General features: G+C 33.9%; 1 pseudogene; it reads left to right on the top strand.

Annotated features, from left to right (window-relative positions):
* The first annotated feature begins 1226 nt into the window (after positions 1-1226).
* Positions 1227-14020, top strand: LOC138348735 (UDP-glycosyltransferase 75C1-like; annotated as a pseudogene).
* The last annotated feature ends 13620 nt before the right edge of the window (positions 14021-27640 follow it).

Raw genomic sequence — 27640 nt, 5'->3', positions numbered from 1 at the left:
GCGTGCACTCGTTAAACAAAATTTTAAATAAAAGAATTATCAATACATCAAAGAAGCTATTTGATAATTGCTTATTTGCTAGGTCTACATGTTAATTACCCATGGTTCCCAAAACCCTAGTTGTGGATTTAGTTACCAATGAAAGTAAGATCAAAGTTCATTGTTTTTATAGAAAAATTAATTAACTTACTTGAACAACAAGAATAAACTTAAAAAATCAACTTGAAATTGCAAGATAAAATTTCAAACCAAATTCGGAGTTTGATTGATTGCTAAAGTTTGCAAAACACATTCTACAAACAAAAGTTGTACAATACTAATAATGTGTAACCCCCAAAATGAGGTTTTAATCACCTATTTATAGAAAACATTATCCTAAATTAAAAGTAATTTGAATAACGAAAGTTTGTTCAAAAATATGATATTGATTGACGACCCCTACTGATAGACCGTTGTTTGAATTACGGTCCGTCATCTACCTCCCTCACAAAAAATAGAATTATTTTTCTTCATCATCTCAACTTCTTCTCTGAATCAAAAGATGGACTTGCAGTATGGTCGATCGAATCATCTAAGCTCCATTAATTCTCCTCCATCGTTCCATACTTAGAATCTTGAGAAATCAGCTACTGGATCCTTATCTAAACCGATCGAGGGTTCACTAGTAAAGTCCTTCAATTGATTGACGGACCGTCTTTTAAGTTCTTAGTTTCACACTTAGTAAGATTTCCTTAAGCTTCTCCTTATCCTAAACAACACATTGACAGTCACAACTTACGATCGTCGATTCAACAACAGGCCGTCGATGGCCTTCATAGATGGGAGATTGTTCAGAGTGGTGACTTTCAACAAAGTACAGAGAAGTCTGAGCCCGTTAGGAAATGGATGGATTAAATTCTTGTGATAGATTGTTAGAGGGAAGACTGGCTGATAGATGAAGAAGGCTACCCTCACTTTTGTGTCCATGTTTTTCTGGATGTTTGTCCAATACCAGTTATCACCCACGAAAGCTGACAATGTACTTACATGAGCTAAGGCAGTGATGGTGGCTGAACTAGAAGAAGGACTAGAAATAAACTTTAACAAACTGATTTTGGTCGTGATACATGAGAGGGAATTTAAGACCTCCACCACTTACCCCTTTCCATGCTTAATCTTTGAGTTGTGCAGGGATGTGTGAATTGACACTTTTATAGACTTCATTGACCGGCGAGGATAGTGGATAGATGCCTCATCAAGGAGGAGGCCAAAGTAGTGGCAACACGCAGAGGGCCAAGGATCAAGGTTCCTCCACTTAGCGAGAACTTAGTAGACAGGGTGGAGATAGACTAAGGGACTGAAAGTACCGTACCATAGCATGCAGATATCTCAAGCCTCCTTCTCACATGAATCCAGCAAGGCCCCCAGCTCATCTAAATCCACGCCACCATGTGCAACATTTGTCCCTCTAGATCGAGTCCAAAAGTTAGGGGCACGTAATTCCACCCTGCTCTACCACATTAAACTTGGAATGCAGAAATCCATTGGTGAGGCAAAGGACCGCTTAAATAAATAGGAGTCCAAGAAGGCAGATTAGCATATTTAGGCAGTTCATAAATTCCTTGATGCATTTGAGGTACGTTTTCTAGCACGACCAGCCCCCTCCACTGACCGCACTGCGTACTAAATGAGTTAGAAAGTCTATGAGCTGATATTCATGTCAACTCAGAGATTCGAGGCGCAGACCTAGAGGGTGCCCCAACAAAGCAAGTTGAATATACTGTACTTGAGGCCCTGTTTAAGGGACACGCTTATCCACAGCCCGAGCCACAAGTTCATAGCAAGAGGTATTACTCCACCCACACTACTGAGGCCGATAATGATCCATGTGCAACAAATATAGAATGGACACAGCTAAAGCAAGCTAGGAGGACTTCTTTAGCTTATGAGGAGAAATATCATAGATGGGCACTAAAGATGGCCGTTGGGCCATCTAGTTCTATTGTTGAGAGAACTACAGAGGTTGATGGCACTAGTGATGGTGTCGTTGTTAAAGATATGCGCACTAGTGAAGGTGGACCAACTGATGATTTTTTGAGTTCTGAGAAACTAGAACCACCCGTGTTTTTAGAGTTTTTCAGTGTTATGCGCCACAGGTTTGCTTCACCTACCACACTGTATCTTTGATTTCTTATTGCATTTGAGTTAATTGCAAATTTTTTATAAGGGATGGGATAAATGGAAAGTGAGTTGTAAGGTGAATTTTAATTAGCCCAACTCAAAATCCTCTCTTCAAGTTTTCTTGCCTGTGTTCTTTTCCCCCAAGAGACTGCTTAACTTTCTATTGAATCGGCATGTCTTAGTATGTACTAGTATAAAAGCATGAAAATGAAGCATGATGTCTTATAAAAATGATAGTCCGTCCATTTTAGTGCTTGTATGTATAGGCTAGAAAAAGTTGAATGTGTTGGCTTTAAATAAGAACATAATTAGAAACCAGTGTATGACCTTCAACTAAAACCATAACTGAGAAATTTGATAATCTACTAATCTGATAGTGCAATGATGTGCCAAAAGATGGTGAAGAGATTCGTATGTTAAATAGTTGGTGCCTACCTAAAACTTGCCTGCTTAGTCTTACGAAGGGAATATGTGTTAGAAGATAGGAAGTGATCATAGGCTCTTGTTCAAAATAACAAATATCTAGCCTAAAAAAACTTGACCAAATGATATAAGTGTCCATTTTGATCCAATATGTTGAGCATGTAATATATCAATTTTTTTATTCATCATCTCACCTTCCTAGGGTCTAAAGTTTTTTCCCTAGTCCCTCCTTGGAAATGTGCACCTCGACTTAGGCCAAAAGCCTAAGTTGAGGGATGCAAAATGTGACCTCTTATTGTCACTAACACAAAATCGGGTAATGTGCACCTCAACCCGTGGAAAAGTCATGAGTTGAGGGTGGATTTTATGAGTGAACACCCTAAAATGTGTGTGAAAAGAGTGGGGTGTTTAAAAGAAAAGTCTTGAGTAAGAAAAAATGTGACTTCACGAAAAATTAATGAATATTCTTTTTAAAAAAATAATAATAGAGGAAAGAGTTTTCTTAGTAAAATATGCAAAAGCAAAGTGAATGTCACATTTAAAAAGGGAAACAAGGAAAAGAAGAGGGGTTCAAAAGCAATGAAAAGAGGTAGGAAGCTTAGCGGTAAAGTCAAGGAGGGCAGAATAGTTACAATAATATATCGAAATGTACCACACCTGACCCTTAGCCTGCATTACAAGCCAAAATGTCCTACCGTGATTCGAGAGTCTACTGTGGTGAACCTAAGAAGCGAAGATAAGGGAAAGCCTATATACATAGAGTATTTACTCTATTTTAACTTGTTCTTTAGTGCGAGTTTTGATACTATGATCCTTGTACCCAAAATGCATAATCACAGTGTGAAAATGAGGATTTCTTGAAAAGTGAGGGCACTAGTTGCATTATGAGAAAGTTTGTATGTTTGTGAGAGCCAAAATAGAATAAGTATTTATTGCATGGTGAATTTGTTTAATGATGTGATCCGCATGAGTTAGCCTGTCAATCAAGAGACCGCATGACTTCACTCAATCAAACAAAGAATCGGGTTTATAACCATGTGAGTGCTTGTGCATAAAAGTCTATACTTATGTAAAAAAGACATTATGAGTCACAGTATGTCGCTTGAGGACAAACCACAAGAATTAGTTGATGGGTTTGATGTGACGTGATTTTACGGCATTTCTACTATTCTTGCATGAAAGATGTTCAGGTGTCAATACAAGAAAAACAACTGAAAAAAAAGCAGAACCATACATATGGAGACAATCAAGGCTCCATCATTCAATCGTCGGACCATAAGTGGTGACCTTAGATGAGCATCTCAGGATATTGAATGAAAATCACGGAAGTCTGATCATGTGAGGAACCACGAGAGACAAAAGCATAATTCGATTGATCGACTGACCATATTGATGAACCATCATTTTGTTCAGAGGAGGTTCCAGTATCTTTGGAAGATTTTATGTAGCTACGGAGAAGCCTCGACGACTCCTAGGTTTATCTACAGATCATACTGTTGGTCGGTCGTTTGGTTCAGTGAGGGTGCCATCTGGGGAAGAAAAATATATTCTAAGTCTTGAATTATGGAAGAAGTCTATATACAGTCGAATTGTCGACGATACCTCAAATAGTTCGTCAATGTATTTACCTTTCCTTATTTGAATTCTATTTAATTTTATGAATTTGTTTTTATATTGGGTATTAAAACCTCATTTTTTGGGGTAGCTACTGTTGTTTTTGTTCTTATTTGTGTGTTGGAGATTGAGATTTTGCAACTTTGGAAATAATTCAATTTCCATATTTTGTTTGAACAATTGTTCTTGCAAAACCAGGTGAAGATTTATGGGTTTATTCTTCTTGTTAAAGTAAGTTCATGATTTCTTCATCTAAAATTATGAATTGGGATCTTGCTAACATGGATAACTAAATCCACGACTAGGGTTGCGGGAATCATGGGTAATTAACAAAGTATAACTAGGAACTAAGCAATACTATTATAGTGTTTTTGCATGCATTCATAATTATTTCACTTAGAAGTTTCTTTAAAAAGTGCACGCGTTTTAACTCCGCTTGGTGCTATTTGCTTTACAAAGGAGGAATTTATATGAAAAGAATTATCAATATAAATTTAGTGTGATACTATCTTATAGGCTAGTGTCGATTCAATACATATATTATAATGTCGAATATGAGGTAATGGTAAGGATTAATAAAGTATACAAACGTAAACAGAGAAAGGTGCGCTGTGAAATTCTCTAGATTCCGGACCAAGGATTTAGAGATACCTAACTTATCACTTTGCATGTAATACACAAGAAAAGGATTGCTATTGTTAGGAATATTGTGTTATGAACCTGTGGGAAATAAAAATACCATTGTTACACTCTCCTCTTAATAAAAGCTCATGTTTACTTTTGTCAAATTGATAACTCCACTCTTTACGAAATTTGTTTGACAAACCCCCTCTTTACTTACATGTTTTGGAAAAGTATTGACTAAATAGATATAATTGTGAATTAAAGATAAGTCTAAACTATTTTCCTCGTGGGATCGACCCCAACCTACTAGTTGGGATCTGTACTTGAGAACGATTGCTTATACTTCTTTAGGGAGGCATAATATGAGCATATCAATGACTCCATTATACTTGATCACACTAACACAACCTAATATTCTATTCTTATGCAACTAATAGTCCCCCGAAGCTCATATAGCTCAACACGATCGACAACTATCCCATTGGCAAGAGTCCATAAATAAGAGGCTCATATAGCCACTTTTCTGCACCATATCGAACTGCTGAAGGAGATATCCATACTAAAGTGTGGTACCCAAATAGAGAAAAGGCTGGCTAAGTAGACAGAGCAGTAGATCCATGCTCTCCACAAATGCCTTGACACATTTGAGTTATGAGTTTTGGCACGACCAAATTCACCACGAACCTTGCCTCCATTCAGATGGAGTTGGCGAGTATTTGAGATGATGTAGATGTCATATTTGATATGGCTGTGGATGAGCAATAGCATGAAGTGACAGATTAGTCTTAGAATACCATTTTTGAGGTCTTGTTCAAGGCACCTGCACAGACACACTCTGATCCCACCCTTACTCGTGGAAAGAGGCATCGTTCTAGTCGCCCCATTAAAGCTATTGATGAGGTATATCTAGTAAAAGGGAGAGTACGCAGGAGGAGAAGGCTATGAGGACCTCCATAATAGCTGAAGAAATGTGCCATATGAGGGTGTGTGAGGTTGTTGTTCTGGAAACGATTTCTGCTCCCGTAAGTTGAGATGTGAGCACTACGGATGGTGCAGATAGTGTACTAACTGGTACCACTAATGGTGTTATCCTTGCAGATTTGGGAATTTATGAGGGTGAACCAATTGTATGCCAAGCTGGATTTGGTAACCAAACCAACCATCTTGTTGATAGGTCTTCGGCGCTTTTCGCCATAGGTTTTCTTCATAAAATATCAATTACTTTTTTATGTTTTTTGTACATTGGGGACAGTTGCACTCTCTTTTGTTGGTGGTGGGGTAAACGGATTGGTTGTGATAGGGGTGAAGTCTTAGTAACCAACTCATGACCCTCTCTTGGATTTTTCTTTCATGTGTTTTTCCGCCAAGATATTCTTAAAATATTTTTAGAACCGACATGTGTTAGGATTGTATGGGTATAAGCAGGAAAGGATAAAGCATAATGGCTTGTGTAAAATTAAATATGTCCAAATGTTGTGATATTTTCTTGAATTATTAGGCTAAGATAAGTTGAATGTATTGTCTTTAAATATGAGATGATAATGCAAAAACTGCATGACCCGAGACTAAAACTTGAACTCGGCAATCTAATATTTTGATAATGGGGTGATGTGAAAAGTGGGGATGAGAATTATTGATTGTTCAATAGTTGATGACAAACGAGAACTTTCCCCGTTAGTCGTGCTATGATAATGTAGACTAGAGGCTAGGAAGTGATCATAGGCCTATATTCGAAATAGTCCACAACTATCGTAGAAGAGTTCAACCAAATAAAATGTATTTCCTTTGATCCAAATACTTTTATCCTAAAATAGATCATTTTTTCTAACTCCCTACTTCACCTTAAAAAAATTAAATGTTGTTTTGACCCATAACCTTCCTTGGACATGTGCACCTTGACTTAGGCAAACAGCATAAATTTAGGGTGGCTAATGTAAAGTAAACTGACCTCTTTATTGGACCTTACACGACATCAGCTAATGTGCACCTGTACTCATGCAAAAACCATAATTTGAGGGTTGCTATGAAGGAGAAAATCTAGAGAAAAATTTTTATGAAAAAGAGTTTGGTGTTGAAAAGAAAAGAAAAGTAAAATGAAAAAGAGGATATGACTTTGTGAAACTAAAAACAATAAACACATCAAAAAGAAAGAAACTGAAAAATAAAACAGTTGCGAAGTTAGAAGTCCCATCTATGGTTGAAACGAATCAAAGGAAAGAAGATGGAAAGGTAGGATGTCGAAGATTGGGAAAAAATAGGTAGAAGGCCTAATGTAATGTCAAGGAGGGCAGGAAGTCACTAAACATACCAAAATATACCACACCTAACCCTAAGCCTACATTACAAGCTAACGAAGGTCCTATAGTGATGTTAAAGTCTAGTTTTTAAAGTCTAAGCAGTGAAACCAAGGGAAAGCCTATGGCATTGAGCACTTACATTACTTGAAATTATTTCTGAGCATGAGTGTTGAAATAACTCCTTGTAGTTAATTATCGACTCATTGTGTGAAATTGGAGGATTTTGTTTAAAGTGAGGGCACTAGTTACATTGTTTGAGAATTGGTACCTTGGTGATAGGAAAAAAAGTGAAGGTGGTTGTTGAGATCTCAATCAGCGTCATGTTATGATCTGCATGAGTTATCTGGTCGAGTATGAGACATAGATTTTCACTCAAACAAAGGTTCATGAGATTGAATTTCCTGCTTTTATACAAGTGTCGTTCAAATTTGTAGTTCGTCTCTTGAGGACCAATGACAAATTTAAGTTGACGGTATTTGTATACCATTAGTTAACAGTATGGCTAATGCATTTAAATTAAGACTTGTGTATGTCTTATGCATTTTTTTATTGATTTTGATCATATTGTATCATATTTTGCTGGAAATATTTTTAGGCGCAAAATTAAAGAGACAACATAAAAAGTGCAGAAAAAGGCATGCACGGAAGAAACGCCGGATCATAGATCCATTGACAGCCCGTAGACGAGTATCCTATATGGGAAGACCAGGCATTGGATGAAATCAGAGAAATCTGACCAAGTGTGGAACTACAACGAGCATTGATGGTCCATCGGTAAATTGATAGACAATACAGATAAATCTTAGAAGGCTACTCTAAGGGTTACACTACCTTATTTTGGAAGATTATATGTATGAAGTCACGAATGGGCATTGACAGACCGTCGATTGATTGATGGAAAATATGGGTTGTCCAGCATTTGATTATGAGAAGGTATATTATGGATGAAGAAATATCTTTTATGTCCTTTGATATGGAATGGACTTACGGGCCATATATCCATTGACAGTCCTTAAGTTTGTCTCATATATTGAAGACGCGTGCCTAAACAAACTTTCCTTATTTTGGTTCCTCTTTAATTAGGAGTTAGTTTTCTATAAATTTGGTATGTAAGCATCATTTTTGGGGTTGGCTTCTACTTTTATTGTTCTAGTTTGACACTTCACAGATTTTTTTTTTCAAATCTAAGCAATTATTGATATCTTAAGTTGATTTTGAAGATTTTGGTGTTGGTATTCCAGTTTAAAATCTGGCTTTATCATTCTCATTATGTAACTTCATAATTCTTTCATAAAATATAATTAATTGTGTTTTTGTGATTATGTGTAACTAAACTCGACAACCGGGGTTCTAGGAACCATGAGGGATTAGCAATGTGTGAATAGTAATTAACAAATCTTTGAATATTAATTTGGATGTTTTGATAATTCTTTCGTTTAGAAATCTTTTTAGCAGTTGAAAATATTAAAACTCCCCTTGTTGCTGCTTGATAGACCAAGGAGGTAATTAAGAAGAAAAGAATTATAAACATAAATTTAGTGTGATACTATCTAATAGTTTAGTGTTGGTTGGTGTGAGAGTGAAAACTAAGTCATATATCGATGTGATGTCTAATATGACGTAATGTAAGGGTTAGTTAATTATATGTATGTAGTCGGACCAAGGTGCGGGTTGAAATTTTCTAGATGCCGGACCAAGGATTTCAAGATACATAGCTTATCACTTAGAATGTAATATACTAGGAAGTGATTGCTATAACTAGCATTACCGCATTAGGAGGTATTGGAGATAACATAAATCATAGTTATTCTCTCATCTTGTTGCATACCAAGGATAACTCTTTCATAATTGATAATTAAATAACCTTAGGAATTTTTTTACAACCGCCCCCGCCTTTTCAATTAATTTTTTCAAAAATACCTTGACAAAATTAATATAATTGTGGGTTAAATTGAATATAAAACCATATTACTCGTAGGATTGACTCCAACCTACGTGTTGGATTATTTACTTGGTAACAACCATGTTGATTGTTTAGGGAGGTGTAATTTGAGAGTATCAGAAAGCTGGTGCGGCACGCCCCATCTGCGCCAGAGAGGTTGGGGAAAGCGCCAGCTTTGCTCTATTTTGCAGCATTTACTCTTTTGGGGCTCGCAACCCGTGCTAGTTGTGTGTCTGGGACGTCTGACCCTATTTGTTCTTCGTCGTTTAGCCCGTGGAATTCCTTCAAAAGTGTACTAAGACATCATATAAATTCTACCTACTCCAAATGACTTCTTAACGTATAGAAATCATTTTTATGCACACCAACAATTCATAAATTCAAGGAAAGTTAAGAGCCAAGTCTAGAGAGTTCTTAGAGTCTTTCTGAAAGTCTTCTGCAAACGGTTTAAACATTTTTCAAGAACATGAGTATTTAGTTGAGTGAGAGTAATAATGATTTTCATTTCATCAAAAGATTATTCGGGAACTAAGTATTTTGAGACTTAAAATGTTTTCACATTTAGACAATAAAGGAAACACCGATTTCCAAAAGCGTTTCATAAGTAGTTTTGAGTTCCACCTCTTATAAGAGATAAACTTTTTAAGTAATATTCTCAAACCACAGAGAACGAGTTATGTTTTTAAACATATTAGTTGAGTATTATTTGGAAGTTGTATTGAGAACCTATATTGGGACGACATTATCATAACTCAAGTCTCTATAAACCATTTAGCTACCTTAGGTAGAAAGGTTCATACTCTTTAGATGATTCCTTTATTGTTTTTAGTATTGACTAGTTGATACAATTAGTTGAGGTGCTTCATATTTTGGAAAGTTATAGAATAGTTCAAGTACGTGGGCGAGATGTTGTATCATCACATAGCTCTAAGTGATTAATGTATGTATGTATGTATCTATATATATATATATATAGACACACACACATTAAGTTGTTATATTTATTTTTGAATACATTGAGTCGCTACCTACTGCTTAAATGCTTTATATTAACTGTATCTTTATTATTGTTCATTTACGCATTGAGTTTAGTATCCATCAGTTGAGTAAACCTGAGGTAAGTATTTCTTTCAGAATGAAGTTCAATCTTATTTCAAGGTTATTTTTCCCCTAACATGTTCGTAGATTCAATGTACTGATGTCATATGGACTAAATCTCATTTTAACATGCAGATACAGATAATCACAATTAGTACCCAGCGTCTCATTGATCGTGTCAAGTACTCAAGTCAACTGGTGAGACTCCTTGTTTCCTCAGGATCCCCTTTTTACATTGTTTTTAGCATGTTCAATTGTTAGGATAATTGGAGGTCTCTTCCCGACATCTCTTATATTATAGAGGCTTCATAGGTAGTTAGTTATTTGTTCTTTCGACTTTCAATTTTTAGTTGTTAAGACTTGAGTTTTCATGTTGGCTAAGTCGAATGTTTGTTTCTAAAATATTCTAAGTTTAGATTGCGATAGTTGAGTTTAAATTGCATTTTAATTCACTTATTAATGCTTAAAAATTATCCTTTGAAGCCTTGGAATTAATACATTGTAGAGTTTTATTTTTTTTCACCTTATACCTAAACCAAAACCCAATATGCATAAGTCATAACCATTAACTAGAAATAATTCAATCTTCAATAATCACGAAATGTTGATGCTATAGCTAAATTTCAAGTCGAAACAACAAACTCAAATAATTAGAGAGTGGAAGAACATGAGACACTGTATGCCTGTAAAGTATAATTGTAAAAAAGCAAATAAAATTTTTCAAAAACGATTATGAATGTACGTTGTCACTATACTACATTGTATTTAATAAGTATGTCAATGTTTAGAAATAAGATAGAAGGATTAAAAATATGTAATGAACATGAAGAATTGAAACTTTAATTATTATGAACATGTTCAAATATATTTTATTTTAAACGATACAAGGAAAATAATATTGATTATTCAAACTGAATGGACTTCTGCCATTTTACTAGGAATGGTTTTTTTTACAAGATTTTATTCTTGTTATTTATTAAGGTTTGTGAAAAGATCATGCTAACTATAAGAATATTCATGTCTATTTTGCCATATTAGATTAATTCAAAAAATATTTTTTGAATGTACATATATCTTTTCTTTTCTCAAACTAAGTAGTATCATAACATAAAATTAAGCAAATAAATGTGTGTCTTGTCTAAATGTTAATATTTTTAGATAAGATATGCAGTCACTTTTTCAACATCAGAACAGATAAAAATACTATGCTTGAGTAATCTCACCCTAAATTACAATTTCATGTATTTGGAAAAAGTTAAAGAATCAAACATATGAGAGTCCACGAAATTATAGAAATTCTAAAAACTTTTTAATAGATATAAAAGTTTAGTGAAACATCAATATGACTCATCACTTGAAATTTTTTTATTCCTTAGGTTACATAGGAAAAATGAATAGTACCTACATTTTTTTGTTTGATTATTTCAAATTGTTGAACTCTTACAGGTATTAAAACAAAATAACACTCTTTGTAGAAAAATTATAATGTAGATAGATAATGCCTATGTGCTACATGTTGAATTTTTTGTATTTTTTTCATATTTTTACTTCTTCATATTCTATTTTAATTTACGGTATTATGTTTCTACTTATCTTTTAGTCATGTTTTTTATCTTTATCTTGATAGCACAGGATATATCTGATAATAAGACATACTAAATATTATTGTGTTTTTTGTATTTCTTAAACAAAATTGCTATACATTCGTGCAATTCTTGCATCATTTTTAACTGAATGATAAAGATGATTCTCGGAACAACAAAAAAATGTCATGCTTTTGTATCTCTAATTTGTTAGCACAAGATATGATTCATATTAAAAGATACTACTATTATATTTTTCATATCTTATACTAAAATACTTATGCATTTCTTGTGTTTTTTTACTGAATAATAATTATAATTCACGAAACAATAAATATTTATGCATTGTACCTCTAATTTGTTGGCACATGTTATATCTAATCATAAGAATATTACTTGTTATCATTATACTTTTTTACTTAGATTAAAGTATACATGCATTTGTTACATTTTTTACTGAATAATAATGATAATTCCAGAAAAAATAAAATATTTTGATTTTGTATCTCTAATCATCAGCTCACATTATATTTGATATTAAAGCAAACTACTTGCTATCATTATTATTATTCATCAACTTACTTAAAAGTATTCATCCATCTTCTATTTTATTTTTTTTCCTACATATTAAATTTATTTTTAAAATAACAGTAAATTCAAATACTTCTTGAAGCTTTTAGAAAAATGAGTAAAATATCGTTTAATACTTTTTATTAAATAAATATTTATAAAATATAGAAACCTAACACTTAAGATAAGTATCTAAAAAATATGATGAATTTCCTAGAAATTTTTTATCTAGAACCATATATATCCTAGTATAAATATGTGTAACCCTAATTAATTGTAACAAATCCAGTTCAAAAAAAACCAAAATTCTCCTGCCCAAAACCGTTATTAACCTTTATTTATTCTTCTATTCTCACCACCGAAAAGATGAAAAGTTGAAGAATGAAAAATCTCATGTTCTTATAGTACTTTTTGAAGGCCAAGGTAAAATCAACCCATGTCTTCAATTTTCTAAACAATTAATCAATCAAGGCATTGAATTTACTTTAATCGCGAGCCTATCAACTTTCAGTTTAAGCTTTGATCCTTTCTCTTATGGCTACGATGGAAAATAATTTAGCTCAATTGTTGACTTTTATTTGTTCTATTCTTCTGCAAAGCCTTGGGGTAAAAACTAATTTCTAATTTAATCCAATCAAGTGCCAAAAATTGTACCCCTATCATAGAATGGATTGGTTTAGTGGGAAAAAAACGAATATCCGATCTACATTTTCTTGGATCCAAACCTTCCACAATATTTGATGTTTACTATATACATTCACAAACTATTCTGATTATTTATAAACCTATAATGCTAACGATAACATAATATAGATACCGGGATTGCCACCACTTAGTCCAATTGATTCCCATTTTTTGTGTTTGATAATGTGGAAACTAACAACTGGTAGTTAATTCTATTAAAAGGCAAATTGAAATGTTTAATAGTGAAGAAAATTCAAGAGATCTTGAGAAGACTTCTATGCTTTGTTAATTTTAAAGCTTGTTACAACGGTAAGAATTGGGACTTTAATTTCTTCAAAATTACTTGATGATGATACTTTTAGATCTGATACGAGTGAGATTAGTTTGAAAAACTATATGGATTGGTTGAACTCAAAGGATAAGGGATCATTTATCTACATGGCATTTGGTAGTTACTCAGAAATATAAAGTCAATTGATGGAGGAGATTGGTCACTGATTCCTGGAAATTATGTTGACCATCTTTATGGAGATTTGGGAAGGACAAGATAGAGATAAAATGGAGGACAAGTTGAGTGGTAAAGACGAACTTGAAAAGAAAGGGATGATAGTTATTTGCTGCTCACAAGTAGAAGTACATAAACACCATTATGTTGGTGTTTTTCTTAATCAAAGTGGATGGAATTCAACTTTAGAGAAAATAGCATCTGAGGTACCTATCGTGGCATTTCAACTCTAGAATGATCAGGTTTGTAATGCAAAACACATTCAAGATATCTGGAAGAATTTTGTTAAAATTAATGCCAGTGAAGGAGGTGTGGTGGAAACATATGAGTTCAATAGATGTATGACAATCGTGATGGGAAGCGACGAAGAAGGGGAAGAATTCAGAAGAAAGGTCAAGAAATGGGATGATTTAGCTAAGAAGCTATGAAAGAAAATGGTACATCAAGAGTGAATCTTAAGGCTTTTGCTAATGAGTTTTTACATTTCATAATGAGTACTAAATTACTCGTGAATAGATGATTTCGTAAAATAGCTAGTAATCAATTAGTTTTTTATGAGCAAGTTCTCCATTTCATAAGAAATAGTGAATTTGTTTAAAATTATTCATAATGAAATAATTTTCTCTGTTTCTGAAAAAAAAATTTATTTCTTACTCACTTAAAACATTAATTTTTTTCATTAGTTTATTATCTTTTCACTTTTAATTATTTTTAGAAAATTATTTTTTTAAAATTTTTTTATAAATATTCTCCTTATATTTTAACGAGTTTTAAATTTTTTATTTGATTTTATTTACTCATATTACTATCTATTCTATATTAACTAATTTTATATATACGACTTTTGTAACTAAATTTCAAATAAAAGCAAAAGGAAATACAAAGAAATTAAAAAGAGTAAATAAAATGAATAGAAAATAAAAGTGAAAAAACAATGAACGAAGGTAGAAAAAGTATAAAACAAACAACACATGTACTAAATTAATTTAAATACAAGATAAGGAAAATGATATTGCTTTTTAAAAAATTAAAATAAAATACTTTAAAAACATTGTTAATTATTTTTTAATAATTTTTTTAAAAAAAATTTACACACGTGAAAGGCACGTGTGTACAAACATAACAAACTTATTTGATTGAATGTGTCACATCAGTACAAAAGGGGCACAAATATTAATAATTGAGTTTGAGGGATAACACGGACCCTAATTAAATTAAGGCTTGTAACTAGATTTTGGTTATAGTTGATGAGGGATACTTATGCATTATCCATCCAAATTTTTAATTGAATATATTCCTATGTCATACTTTTGTAGCTCTTATTTTTTAAGCACACATTATCTTTTATCATAAAACATACTACATGCTATCATTATGTTGTTACTTGTTACTCTAAATTACTCACATTTCATGTGTGCCTTTTACTAAATAATAAAGTTGATTCTTTATATAACAAAGAATTTCAAATATTTTTTAGAACTTCAACAAAATTTGAGTAAATGTCATTTGATATATTCTATTCAACTTTTTTTTTGTATAATCTCAAAACATTAATATTTAAGGTAGATGTTTATAAAATATGATAAATTCTTTAGATATTGAATAGTACTAGTCATGGGTACGAGTGTTGCGCGTGTGAGCAATACTAAGTTGTCTCGTTATCTATCGAGAGACATTTGTAAAATTGTGTTGTCATGAGTGTGTGGAATATTGTTGATGTAGTATAAGTGTACATTGTTTTAAATAGTCTTCTCAATAGTGCATATGTTGTTATTGATCTTTTAAAGTGATAAAGATTTAATTGATGTATTTCATATATGTAGGATATTTATGTGCTAAATTAGGAATGACATCATCCACTTAATATGAAGCATCAAATATGTAGCCTGAAAGTGATGTAAATTTTGAATAATCATAATACTAAAACATTAGAATGCAATACAATAACAATAAAAAAGAAACTTAAACATGAAATAACACAATGTTAGGTTAAAAGTCAAATATTTATGTGAGTGGATTTATTGACTCAAACAATTATCGTGAATTACGTTACACCATTGAGGAGTGTGGATTGATGAAGAATCGCTTATGTCTACATAGTTGTGTCAGTGTCTACTAATATTGAGATATGAAGTAATGTTATATTATTAGGATTCCGCAATTTGTAAGGATTTAATTATGTATGCTACAATGGACATATATGTAAAAGAGGTTATCGTAACTAAGACTTCTTTATAGACGATGTTCTCTCTGTATATCCATTATGAATTTTGGATTTATCTTTTAGGTCAACTAATTTTGTTGTGGACATAGGGATCCCTCTTGAGAGTACAACGTACAACTAACCATGAGAGAAAACATGTTGGTCCAAATACAAAATCAATTTTTGAAATCGTTTGACCTTGCGGTTTATTTGTAGTCCTTGCAAAGCAAAGACATACTAGAAATTGCTTTTGAATGAATTTAAATGGATTGTCTTCATTTTATTGTGGTGAATGTTTAATTCTGAGAAGAAATACATGCTTCGTGTCAAAATGACCACTTGATATTTCAGCATGCAAGAAATTCTGGACGAACCTTTGGCATATTATCCCGATGTCATTGCACAAGTAGGGTCTAAATTCTTTTGTAGCATGATGGGTAATTTTTCTTTAGTCTAACATCCATATAATAACATATGTCTGTTTCTCTCCAATATACACACAAGTGTAAGTAGTCGCGCTAGTAATATGTATTCTTTTTATAAATGAGTTTTCATTCCCAAGGAACTTATGATCAATTTATATTAAAGCTTAATTCCGCAACTAAAAGTAAAAGTAATTGTTTCAAGAGTTGATGGTTTCTGATTAACTACAACTACTTTAGCAACAAATAAAAGTAACTAAGATTAAAGGATTTAAAGATGGTGTTTGAAGCAAGAAAGAGACATTTCCAAGGCTTCACCGTATGTTGAATTTCATGCATCATAGTATCGGCTTAGAACTAATGTTGGTTGTCAAGTTACTTGTTTATAGGATTAATTATATGAGTCGGGCTACACACCTCTCATCGCCTACCCCAATTAGATACCTTACTATATCATTGAGTGGGGATAAGTAAACTAATTGGTGGGAATTCATATATCATCCTATTTTGTAACAAAGCAAGTTGTTCATCTGAGCGTCACTCTTGAACACAAATCACCTCAATCTAATGGGTTGATCGATCTCTCTATATTCTCTGGTCTATCTAACCTCTCTTCTCTCCATTTTAATATTATAAAATAGATTTATATCTTGGTGATCAGGACAAAAATACTAAAACAAGAATATATAAGTAACTTGTAATGATAACCAAAAATTAATTCAAAATGCAATTATTAATCAGCATTAAATCTGTATCTACAGCTCAAGAACATGGTCTTTAGATACTAATCTCTAAGAAAACAAGAACAAGAAAAGAACCCTAAAAAGTATTGACGACATTCTCTTCCAAAGTATCTCCTATATTCATTCTCTAATTCGATGTTCTCCAATAACTATTTTACGGACTATTTATCGATGTAGTAAACCCTAAATAAAATATTTGAGTCCAAATCATATTAGGAATCCAAAAACAAAACCAAAACTAAAGGAATTGGAATTTTTCCCGTGCGTAAAACACTATAATTGCCTCAAGCTTAAAGTTGTTTCACCTTAGATGAATGACATGTGGCAGCAGCAGCGATTCAATTTGAATTATGTACATATATTTCATATACAAAATATTAATATTATATTCAATTTAATTCATTAAGTTGTCCGCTTGATTTCCTTCTTCAATCTTCCATATTTAATTCGTTTCAACTCCAAACTTCTTCAATTTTCCACCAAATTAATCCTACAAATAAAATACACTATTTAGCACAATTCATATAATTATGTCTCAAAAAGGACAAATATAAATAATAAATATGAGGAAAATATTAATTAAAAATATGTATGTTTGGCCTCACATCATCACCCCACACCTAAACATTTCCTCTTCCTCGAGCAACATTAAAGCTCATCTCAAACAAATCAAAATAGGAATCTCATCACTTTTGTTAATACAAACAATTAGGTCATATATCAATTTCCAAATACCAAGTACACTTCTCAATCATTATGCAAGACATCCAAATAAACAACTAACCTCTAACCTCCTAACCTCAAGGAACGACTTTAAACATATCAAATTCAAGCTTGTTCACCTGCTTCCATCAAAGAAAGTTAATTAAATCATCTATCTATCATGACACAAGTACCCTCACAAAAAGAAATAGTCCACACACTCAAATCAAAAGATTGAATATAAATTGAGGACTTTGCATAAAAGTCCACTAGTCTATGCTAAAAATCACTAAACATATCATCTAATCAGTATAAACCTTTTCTACCAATTGTTTATGTGGAATGGGAGTTGTCTAAACTCTCCCCTGTATCAGTGTTCAATACTACTGCACAAATATGCTACTAGATCTTATTCTTCAAAACATCTATTTATGATATGAGATAATTGCTCAAAAACATAGCTTAAAGACCATCTTGGAAATCATAGTTTACTCTTTCTTCATTTAGAAAGTATTTTCATTTTTTTCTGGAAACTAGCTCAAAGGATCTTTAGATATCATGGTTTACATTCTTGTTTAAATGTGAAAACATTTTAGACACGTTGGGAATGCATAGTATCCATATAATTCATTGAGGAAATTAACTTCAAATATTACTCTTTACTCTTTTCTAAACTTGAAATTTAAGTCTTTAAATAAAGTTAAAACGTTTGTGAAAGACTTTGAAAACATTATAACACTTCTTTGGCTTGCTTCTTAACTTCTAGACTTGATTCTCATTTATCTTCAGTTTGATCTTATATTTCCTCGAATTGAGTTATAAAGTCAAGTTTCATGATTTCATATTTATCGATGATTTCATGATGTTTATATGTACCTTAGAGTGTTGGGATCAACTAGAATACATAGGTACATCACTAAGGAACTACTACGAAATGGTGGAGGAAGAATAGGCTGACATGGCATCTGAAAAAGGGTCGATTTATTTTTACCGAACACCAACCTAGGCAGTATTGCAAATGCCTTCAACACTCTACCTATCTTACACCCACAAATTTGACTAAGTATAGAAATACTTTTAGAGCAAAGTTAAACAACAGAGAGAATGTATAGGAACTCGTCCAAACCTTTATTAATCTTATAAATTAATACCAAGAGAAGGCTTCACGAATTTGTCTAAGTCTAGAAACTCACATTATGCGTTAAACAAAATTTCCACCATAAATAAAATTTCTGCGTATGGTAGTTACATGTGGCAGTTACAAATGGCACAAGTCCGACACTTATCATCAAAGGATTCAAACTATGTTTCCAACAACTATATTTCTAACAGATAGAATCTATTTCAAATTACATCCTTATCCACACGAAATATAAATATTATATCACTTAGAATATTTCATGCAACATTCCAACACTTACAAAATTTCAACTAGCTTCCAACACTTAGAATATTTTACCTGCCCTCCAACACTTAGTTTTATTTTGGCAATTCACGTGAAATTACTTTGTTATTGCCATCATCAAGTCTTCACAGCTTTGCCTTTTCAAGCCAACACGCTGCCTTGCCGATGACTCTATCCCGCATGTAAGCCTTGCATGTTCAAGTTGCCTTGCCAACACCCAAGAACCTTGAACGTGTGTTGCACTGTTTTCCCCCATTAATGTCAAGACCAATTCCCAAGTCCTTTACATTTCTGCACATAGTTAGATCAAGTAGTTTTCGAGTCTAATAGACCACCCGCACCACTTGAACTCAATGTCCTCATCGAGACTGTTTTAATATAGTCCTCATTTGAGCATCAAACTGCCATAAGTCTTTCTCCTTCTCCCAAACTGCATCAGCTGCACTCTTGCCTTTCAAGTGAACTAAAAATTCTATTCGTATTCTTCTTACTTGTGCCCGAAACCCGGTGATCAAAGATCTTCTCAATTTCAGCATCATACTGTGTAGGTACTAATGGAGGAGCCCTCTTTGACCTTATTCTGTCTGGATCATCTGCATATTTAAAGTAAGGTTTCAAGAAACTCACATGGAAAGTGGGATGAATTTTCAACCTTTCTGGCAACTTTAATCTATAAGCAACTTCGCCCACTCGTTTCACCACTTCGAATGGACCATCATATTTAGGAATCAAACCCCAATGTCTTTTCTTACTTACAATCTTTTTCCAGATTTGTAGAGTAAGTTTCAATAACACTTTGTCACCCACATTGAACTCAACTTAGATATGATTTTGATAAGAATACTTCTTCATGCGCTGCTGAGCCTTGCGCAAGCTATCCGGTGCTTAAGAGAACATTTCAAGTCTGTCCCTTGCAACCATGTATGCTGCTGGACACTTTCCCTAATTTTTAGATTTGGAAACATCTAGTGGCGTCATAGGCAGTTTGCCTAAAACATTTTCAAAAGGTCTCATTTCTGTTGCAGATGACTTGTGCACATTATAGCAGAACTACGTAGTGTCTAACAATGTCACCCAATTCTGTTGACTTGCTGTCACATAGTGCCTCAAGTATTCTTCCTACAAGTGATTAATTATTTCCGTCTATCCATTTGTTTGTGGATGATTCGCAGTAGAAAATTTGAATTCAGTTCTCATCAGATTGAATAAAGCTATCTGAAACCTACCAGTGAACCTTGTATCTCTATCACTCACGATGTCAACCGAAACACCAAAATACTTAACCACATATTTGTAGAACAAATCATCAGCAACTTCAGATTAACATAGTTCAGGTGCAGCAACGAAAATAGAATATTTTGAAAACCTGTCAACTAAAACGATGATAGGTGTTACGCCATCTACCTTAGGGAATCAAGAAATGAAATCCATGCTTACTGATAGCCACGGCCTTTCAGGAACAGGCAAAGGTTGCAACAAACCTGCTTCCTTTTTACGTTCAGTCTTGTCAACTTGACAATCATGACAAGTCTTGACGTATTCCTCTATTTCGTCTTCTATCTTTGGCCAAAAATAAACACGAGACAGTAAGGCTAACATCCTTTCAACACCTGGATGTCCAGCCCAAGCAGAATCATGTGCCTCTTTCATTAAGTCTTTGCGCAATCCACCCTGATTTGGTACAACGATCCTCCCCCCTTAAAAATAAAGGAGATCGTCCTCGATCCAATACCATCTCATTGTGACATCTTGTACTTGACCCATCCATTTAACATACAATGAATCATTTGCAGCACACAACCTGATTGTATCATAGAAATCAGTTTCGTGTTTTGAAATTGTATATACTGCAACAAATACTTCTTTTCTACTCAACGCATCAGCAACCTGGTTGTGTTTTCCTGGTTTACGTTCCCACATGAAATCGTATTCTGCCAGGAATTCTTGCCACCGTGCTTGTTTAGGACTCAACTTTTTCTGTGTCTTGAAAAATGTAATTGCGACATTATCAATTCTTACTATAAATCAAGTAACTAGGAGATAAACTCTCAAATCCTGCAGACAGTGTACCACCGCAACCATCTCTTTTTCATGTGTTGAGTATCTCTGTTCAGCATCATTAAATTTCCTACTTTCAAAGGCCACAGGATGACCTTCCTGCACTACACCACCACCAATTGCTTGGTCTGATGCATCAATATGCACTTCAAATGGTAACTCATAATCAAATTGTTTGAGTATTGGTTCAGATGCAATAGCATTCTTCAAATTTTAAAATGCTTCATCACATCATTCACACAAAACCCACTTCGTATCCTTCTTCAACAAGTCTTTCAAAGCTGCTGACCTTTTTGAATAACCAGAAATGAATTTTCTGTAATAGTTAGCCAATCAAAGAAACGACCTCAAATCTTTCACATGACGAGGTGCCTGCCAATCAACAATGCCTTGCACTTTCTTAGGATCCATTTGAACTTGGTTTTTACTAACAAGAAGCCCCAAAAATTTTATCTCCTGTTGAGCAAACTCACACTTTTCCATCTTAATATAAAATGTGTATTTTCTCAACTGAGACAAAACCAAAACTAAGTTATTAAAATGTTCCTCCAATGTTCGACTATAAATGACAATATTATCTAGATAGACAACAACAAAGTCATCAAGATAGTCAGAGAGTACATTATTCATTAAGTTGCAAAATGTTGCCGGAGCATAAGTTAGCCCAAATGGCATTACAAGGAATTCATATGAACCATATCTAGTTACACATTTTTTTTTGGTTCATCACCTTCTGCTATCCTAACCTGCCAATAGTTTGCCCTAAGATCAAGTTTTGTAAACCAGCATGCCTTACTCAACCTGTCCATCAAATCCTGCACCAATGGAACTGAATACTTATTCTTTACAATTGCCTTGTTCAGCGCCATGTAGTGTACACATATTCGCATCGTCCCATCTTGTTTCTTTTGAAATAAAATAGGAGCACCATATGGAGCCTTAGATGGCTGAATCAATTCAACATCCAAAAACTCGTTCAATTGTTTTCACAATTTCAGCCAATTCCTTAGGATCCATACGATAAGGAGCCTGTGCAGGAGCAACCGTACTAGTCAGCAACTCAATTTTATGATCGATATCCGTCCTTGGTGGTAAATTCTATGGTATTTAAGGCGGCATAACATCGACATACTATTTAAGAAATTTCGTAATACAATCAAGAACTTCCATCTTAACATCTGGTTTCAGTTCAACCAAGGCATCAGGTATAGTGTCATCGCCCTTCTTCAGCCCTTTGTCCATTGACATAGCAGACAAGAACATTACCTTGTCTTTCTTCTTTTCAACTTTACTAATGTTCCCAAATTGATGAACTCCTTTAAGAAATCCAGCATTGCTTCCATTAATGACCATGACTCCATCTAAGTGAGGAAAAGGAATAAACTTGAATTTTTTTAGTAAATCAATCCCAAGTATGATCTCAAAATTTTGAAGCGGCATCACCATCAAATTATGTTTTTCCACCCAATTTTTAGTCGACATAGACACACCATAAGCCATACCCACAATGGCCTGTGCCTTAGCGTTGAGTGTTTTGATGTATGAAGGGCTTTTAGATAACTTCAGCCCTAATTTGTATCAATTTTCACATCTACAACCGTATGAGTGGCGCATGTATGAACCATTGCCATCACACGCTATTATTTAACTATCATTTCTATATGAATTAGGGAAGCATGAGGATTCAAAGTACTAGACGTTTTTCCAATATTATTAACCCACGTAATATGGTTGAAGGACAAACCCAATGGATTTGAGATTGTAGCCACGGTTTCCTCATCTTCCTCCCTTTAATTCATATTTCCAGCAAGCAAAGCGTTTACTTTTTCCCGGTTCGGAAAAGACTAGGCCAAATGAGGACCGACAGAAGTCCAACATCCCTTAGAATTACCCTCTTTGTTTTTTTGTTTTTCTTTTCCATCATTCATTTGTGCCTTTCCTTTGTCATTTGTACAGTCCTTAGGACTATCCTTTTTCCATTCCTCTTTCTTATCTTTCTTTTTATTAGTTTTTGAAGTAGAGGGAAAATCCATCAAAGAAGAGTTGTCCAGAAATCTACCGACGAATCTGCAGCAGCAATTGCTGCGGTAGATCTTTAACATTCTGCCTCCGAAGTTCGTTTTTCGCCAAGTCTTGCATACCCGAAATAAAGTCGTGTAACTTATCCTCATCACACATGTTTTGAATGTCTCACATCATAAAGGTGTATTATTTAATGTATTCCATCACCGACCCCATCTACCTTAGCCTTTTCAACATATCCCTTGCAAGCCAAGAGGCATTGCTAGGAAGAAATTTATCACACATTTCTTTTATTAACTTATCCCACGTATCAATTCTAGGACGACCAGCACTTACATCATCTGCATTTTGAGTTCTCCACCTATGTTTAGCATCACCCGTCAAGTACATTGTGGTAATGTTTAACTTGCCAGCGTCAGGCACCCTTGCAGCAGTAAAATACTGTTCCATGTTTCAAATGAAGTTCTCCGGTTCTTTATCACTTCTTGCACTACTAAAGTCTTTAGGTTCTAGAATTTTAACCTTAGATGATTCAACACGATTTGAACTCAACGTAGCCACAGCCCGACACAATACAACGATCTTTGCCTGAAGGTTTTCATTTTTCTCTTGCAGTCCCTCAAGTTGTAGTGTAGTTGTGTTACGAAAATTTAATATTTCAGTGTTGTGTTTTTCAACATTCTCTCGATATACACCAATCTCCCACAGAAATTTCTGAGCGTTACGTCTCAAATCAATGACTTGTTTCAACAAATAAACAAACGAAGAATCTCCTAGAGTATCATCTATAAACCAAACGAATACTTCAATTTTTCGTGCCAGTTCCCACAGGTCTGCGTTTTTCACCATCGTTCAATCGTGCTTAGATACCAATTGAAAGACGATCGATTTATTTTTTCCGAACACCACCCTAGCCAGTCTTGTAAGCGCCTGCAACACTAAGCCTATCTTACACACACAAATTTGACTAAGTATAGAAATACTTTAACAGCAAAGTTAAACAATAGATAGAATGTAGACGAACTCGTCCCAACCTTTATTAATCTTCTAATTAATACAAAAGGAAGGCTTCACGAATTTGTCTAAGTCCAGAACCTCACTCTATGCCTCAAATGAAATTTCCACCATTAATAAAATTTCTGCACATGGGAATTACATGCGGCAGTTACAAATGACACATGTCCGACACTTGTCATCACAGGATTCGAACTAAGTTTCCAATAACTATATTTCTAACAGATAGAATCTAATTCAAGTTACATCCTTATCCACACGAAATACTAATATTCTAACACTTAGAATATTTCAGGCTACATTCCAACTCTTACAATATTTCAGCCAGCTTCCAACACTTAAAATATTTTAGCTGACCTCCAACACTTAATTTTATTTCAGCAATTTTTACGTGAAATGCCTTTGTTCTTGCCATTGTCAAGTCTTCACAGCTTTGCCTTATAAAGCCAACATGCTTCCATGCTGATGAATCTAGCCCGCATGTAAGCCTTGCATGTTTAAGTTTCCTTGCCAACACCCAGACACCTTGAACATGTGTTGCACTGTTTTTCCCCCATTCATGTCAAACCAATGGCCAAGTCCCTGACATGTCTGCACGTAGTTAGATCACGTAGTTTACGGGTCTAACAACATCCTTTAACATATGAGAGGCGCGGGAGGCCAGATAGTAAAGATCAAATATAGGGTTGGGGCGCAATGGCTTGTGCAACGCCCTAGAGCCCAAAGTTTAAACCTCGTATTGGGGTACTTTGGGAGAGGGTAACCTCCTCCATAGAAAACCTTAAACTTTCTGATTCGTTTTTAAAATCAAAAGCCCCTAATTTCTTTTAGTTCTTTCCCCAAACATTTAGGATAATTTATCTTCTCAATATATATTAGATTCAACTAGAAATCAAACCCGAAAATGAAATAAATCTTAAGAAAACATCAACAACACAACCCACAAGGAATCAAACGAACTTCATTTAGCATTCAAGGGTTTTACTTCCAAATCTAATAAAATTTGCTAAAATAGAAATCATGATTGGCAAATGGGTGAACTAAACAAACGCTATATGATCTCACAACCACATAGGATCACTCCTTGACCAAATTAACAAGCTTAACTTTACGATCTGGACGAATCTTTCTTCTTTTCTCCTTTCTCCTTTTATTTTTTTCTCTATAACCCCTAGTATACTTTGGTAAAAGTGTAAAATAATCTAATTCTTATTAGAGACTAACTTATTTACCAAAAGTAAAATAAAACAATTAGTTATGGAAAAGACCAAACTACTCTCGCAAAATCCGAAATGGACTTTCCTTATTCAAACAACCCAACATGCAAAGGGCACAATTCATTCATACGAACTCGGAATTGCACAAACACAACATCATTAGGAAGATCATTTCAAGAGATTTCCTACCACATATGGAAGAACACCTAACTAATCCGTAGCTAGGAGATATGGATGTTCGATAATGACAAAAAACTCAAGTGTTCCTAACTTTAAAAAAAATTCAGATTTCCAAAAATGACTATTTTCAATTCTTAGTTTCTTCCTAGTTATTTCAAAATTTGATATGTTACAGTATCTCCTCCTTGGGAAAATTCATACTTGAATGAGATTACCATTACTAGGCTTAGTGTGTCTCATCAACAACTCAATTCAAAAACCCAACAAGCAAATATAAGAACAACATGTTAACTTATAAATAAAATTCAAAGAAAAGGATTATTACCTTAATTTGGAACTTCTCCATATTATAAGAGATGTGGATATCTCTTATTCATATCCTCCACGAATCCTCACAAAGCTTTTTCAACAAATTGGATCCTCCAAAGCTCTTTGACTAATGCTACCTCTTTTGTCCTCAACTTTTGGACTTGGAGATCTAAAATCTAGACAAGAATATCTTTTTATAAGATAAGCTATCCTTGATCCCAATATCCTAAAATGGTATGATCAGTGAAGGATCGGGCAAGAATTTTTTCAACCTGGATTTGTGAAATACCAGATGAACTGATGCAAACCCTTGTGGTAACTCTATCTAATAAACTACCTTACTAACCTTCTTAGATATTCTATAAGGGCCAATATACCATGGACTAAGATTCTTCTTCTCCTTCTTTGAATTGTCATAACAACGTTCATGGGTGAAACCTTTAGATATACCCAATAATCTACTTCAAACACTAACTCCTTTCTCCTAACATCAGTATTGGATTTCAGACGACTATTTGCCATTTTAAACCTCTGTTGAATCACTTAAACCTTATAATTAGCATGATCAACCCTACTTGACCAACTTCAAACCATCAAAAAAGAGATATGCATCTTCTCCCATAAAAATATTCATAAAGAGTCATTTGGATGCTCAAGTGGTAACTACTGTTGTATGAACACTCAATTATAGGTAGGTGATCATTCCAATTACCCATAAAGTCAATATTACATTCCGTGAACATATCGTCTAAGGTTTGAATAATGCACCCTTCTTTCCCATTTGCTTAAGGATGAAAGGGAGTACTTAAGTTCACCCTTGAACCTATGATTTCTGGAAAGATTTCCTGAACTGTGCATTAAATTGTGCATTTATATCTAAAATAATGGAAATCGGAACCCCATGAAGTCATACCAACCCTTGAAGATACAACTTAGAATAATCTTCTGCTGAATGGTTAGTCTTTACTGGTAAAAAGTGGGCTAATTTGGTTATGCGATCCACGATCACCCAAATAAAAATATGTTTCCTGCGAGACCTTAGTAAAACTGTGATGAAATCAATATTAATTATCTTCCACTTCCATTTAAGAAGTTCTATGTTTTTTCAAATCCACCAGGCCTTTTGTGCTCTACTTTATCTTTTTCGCAACTTGAACACTTAGCAACACATTATGCAATGCCCTTCTTCATACTATTCCACCAATCAATACATATCTTAAGTGGTGATACATCTTTGTGGAGCCCGAATTAATGGAATATCTAAATATATGATCTTCCTCCATGATCATCTCTTGGAATCCATCCACCATTGCTACACTTAACGTATCTTGATATCTCAATACATCATCTTCCCCGTGTTCAACATATAATTTTTTTTGCTTGTGAGTATTTGCCTTCAATTCAATAAAAATTGGGTCTATGTCATGCTTTTCCTAAGTTCTAACACCAATGAACATGCAGCCCCATTCATCACCACTACTCCTCCTACTGTCGAACTCATTAATAGGATTCCTAATTGTGCAGGTCTATGCACATCCTTAATTAACTCCTATTTTTCTTCATTAACATGGGGAATACAACCCATAGACAACCTGCTTAAAGCATTAACAACCACATTAGTCTTACCTAGGTGGTAAAGAATCGTCATTTCATAATCCTTGAGTAGTTCTAACCACCTATTTTTTCTAATATAAATCTCTTCTGAATAAACAAATATTGAAATCTCTTGTTATCAATGATTACATCAATATGAACACCATAAAATAATTACACCATATCTTCCAAGCAAATACTGCAGCAGCCCTCTCTACGTCATGGGTTGGGTAGTTATTCTCATGAACTTTCATTTGTATGGAGACATAAGC

This window comes from Solanum lycopersicum, chromosome 5 (genome assembly GCF_036512215.1).
Source record: "Solanum lycopersicum chromosome 5, SLM_r2.1".
Classification (NCBI taxonomy): Eukaryota; Viridiplantae; Streptophyta; class Magnoliopsida; order Solanales; family Solanaceae; genus Solanum; species Solanum lycopersicum.
Note: the sequence above shows the minus strand (reverse complement) of the source record. Positions and strands in the feature narration are given on the sequence as shown.